The sequence below is a fragment of the Bos indicus genome, chromosome 1, assembly GCF_029378745.1.
Source record: "Bos indicus isolate NIAB-ARS_2022 breed Sahiwal x Tharparkar chromosome 1, NIAB-ARS_B.indTharparkar_mat_pri_1.0, whole genome shotgun sequence".
Classification (NCBI taxonomy): domain Eukaryota; kingdom Metazoa; phylum Chordata; class Mammalia; order Artiodactyla; family Bovidae; genus Bos; species Bos indicus.
Window position 1 is genome coordinate 113,070,200 of NC_091760.1, and position 3,133 is coordinate 113,073,332.

General features: G+C 38.2%; 1 pseudogene; it reads right to left on the reverse strand.

Annotated features, from left to right (window-relative positions):
• Positions 1-2,182: 2,182 nt before the first annotated feature.
• On the reverse strand, positions 2,183-2,721 carry LOC109564495 (phosphatidylinositol N-acetylglucosaminyltransferase subunit P pseudogene; annotated as a pseudogene).
• Between the last annotated feature and the right edge of the window lie 412 nt (positions 2,722-3,133).

Genomic DNA, 3,133 nt, shown 5'->3' on the forward strand with positions numbered 1-3,133 from the left:
ACTAATATTTCTGGCACATGCCCAGGGTAATGTTACCATAACCTTATCATTCCAATTCTGTTTTAGGAATATTAGATTATAATACTAATTTAACCAAACATTTTGCTTTTCAACTGAGAGGACTTGACCAAAAAGTGAACCATTGGAAGGTAGTTGTCAGAATTTGATATTTCAAAAAAGAATTAAAAAAAAAGAAAACACATAGAAATAAAACTGAGCATCTTGTCAGAGGCCAGATCACCCAGGGCCTTATAAATAATATGACCTTTCATCCTGAGCAGGATTGTGTGTACTGTTCCTGTGTAATTATTAGTAATGTTCTCCTTTACTCTAAAAAATGTCCTGCTATGCACAATAAATTACATGTTCATTCACTTATGTGCTACTCTAAAGATCCGATGAGTCTGTCATATGCACAGGATTCTGCTTTTATCTCTAGTTGAGGAGTGGGGGAGCAGGATAGTGTGCAGTAAGGCCAGTATGAGTTAACCTAAAATGTTGGGGCCTCAAATAAAAGTTTGGAAGAAAGTTATGGTGAATGTTGCTAGATAAATTTTAATGTCAAAAGATGAATGGCTAAATAATAATTAAGAGAATGGAGCAGAAGTTTAGATAAATTAGGAAGCTTGTTTGTTAAAGAGCTAGGTAAGTGAAAATGAGTCAGGTATGATGAAGACCATGACGTTAGCCCTTCAAATAAATACAGAATGGCCTTGGAGATGATACAGATGTTCCACAGTTTTTCCTAGTATCTTTGAGGCAGGGGTTGTCTCCTGGGAAATTTGAGCTGACAGCTCCGCTCATTGTCTAGATGGGTGGTTTTATGTATCAGATGCTCGGTGTTAACTACAGGTCACTGTCAAGGTCATGATGACTATGTAGATAGACCGAAATGACATCTCATATACATTGGAGATTTAAGAAGTCTGCTTACAATGCCAAAGGGAAAAGGATATATATTTTGTTTTCTTTTTTTAGCAGTTGGTTATTTACAAAATTATATCCCTACACCAGAACTTTGATTTGATTGAATAGGAAATGGAGACAACAGTTAAAAAAAAAAAAGGCAAAACCCACAAAGAGAAAGTTACTTCTAACTCCTTCTCCCTCATCAGATCACATCTAGATGGATACTTATTCTCAATAAGTGTATATTTAAAATGAATCTTGACTTTCTTGAATGTCTAATGCCACTTCCATGGCTCATATCCCATATTTTCTTGTCTATACTGTTGTGTGTTGTGCCTATATATATATATATATAATATATTGCTGCTTTGTCATAAATCGTCCAACTCTTTTGCAGCCCCATGGACTGCAGCCCTCCAGGCTCCTCTGTCCATGGGATTTCCCAAGCAAGAATGTTGGAATGGGTTGTCATTCCCTTTTCCATATATATAGTAAACCACATATATTAGTATATCACATATATAGTAACTATATGAAAGGGAAAGTGTTAGTCCCTTAGTCGTGTCCAACTCTTTACAACCCCATCGACTATAGTCCACCGGCTCCTCTGTCCATGGGATTGTCTAGGCAAGAATAATGGAGTGGATTACCACTATTCTCCAGGGGATCTTCCTGACCCAGGGATCAAACCTGGGTCTCCATTGTGGGCAGAGGCTTTATCATCTGAGTCACCAGTGAAGGTCCTGTATACTATGCTATACATATATATATATACTATATACTACAATAAATATATATATATATATATCATAATACTATGTGTGCTTAGTTGCTAAGTCATGTCTGACTCTTTGCGACCCCATGGACTGCAGCCCTCCAGGCTCCAATGTACCTGGGATTCTCTAGGCAAGAATACTGGAGTGGGTTGCCATGTCCCCGTCCAGGGGACTCTTCCCAACTCAGTGATCGAACCCGGGTCTCCTGCATTGCAGGTCGATTCTTTACTGTCTGAGCCACCAGGAAAGCCCAAGAATACTGGGTGGGTAGCCTATCCCTTCTCCAGGAGAACTTCCCAACCCAGGAATTGAACCAGGGTCTCCTGCATTGCAGGTGGATTCTTTTCTAGCTAATCTCCCAGGAACCCCCATAATACTATATATATACAGTATATAAATAGCCTCCAGCTTTGTCACTGGACTCTACTCCTCCTGAATATATTCTTTATTTTTTATTATTATTATTTTTTTTTACGGTTGAAACCTTTATGTCAAAAATTTATAATAAATGTTTGGTGTTAGTCCACATACAATTAAGTTCTTGGTGTAAAGTTACTTGGCTTCAAGAAGGAACATTTGGTTTACTTCACTAATAGGAATATCTCTTAGTGCTGGGATGGCCTCTTCTTGGTCTTTCTTGTGCTGTTGGTTTTTGGCATAGTTATCTGTGATATTATGAATGGAGTCAAGTGGAGAGGTACTCATCATGTTTATTCCAAATAAGAGGACGTAATTGATGACTACGGTAATGAGGAGATACACAGGCAGAGCAACGGCCCAATACTTTTGAGGCCAATAAGTTAAGCCTAAGGAGTTTAGCCAAGATTCAGGAATAAAAGCCCACACAAGATACAGTATGAAGCCAAATTGGGAGCTTAAGAAAAGAACAAAGCCATAAATCGCTCTTTCTGGCAACGGCGACGGTGAATTTTCCACCATTTTCCCCGTGGCTTTAGATATTCTTGGGTCCTCCAAGCGCCGACTCCCCCAGCGGCAAGTTTGGCCACCTCAGGGCCTCGGCCTCAGCGCAGGCGCGGACTAGGGGAGCTGCAGGAGGGCGAAAGAGGACCCGAATATATTCTTTAGTATTTCACAGGAGACTGCTAAGAACAAATATTTAAAAATAATTTTGATTACATCACCTCCTTGTTTAAGCACTTAATATTGTGACCCATATATATTAAAAGCAGACTACCACATAGTTATTTTATGTATCACCAAGTTTAAAAACGCTACAAAATAATTCTTTCTTATTAGACTTTTTCTATCTAAAGACACTTTTAAATTTATTTGGCCAGATTTTTATTATATATCATTTCTGTAAATGCACAAGGAAGAAAATACAAGCTGTTGGTACTCACAATACAATTATGTAACAATCCCCGCTAAAGGACTCTGTAAATTGAAAGATACATTCTGATGCTAGAATTGTAAAAAATATACATCCT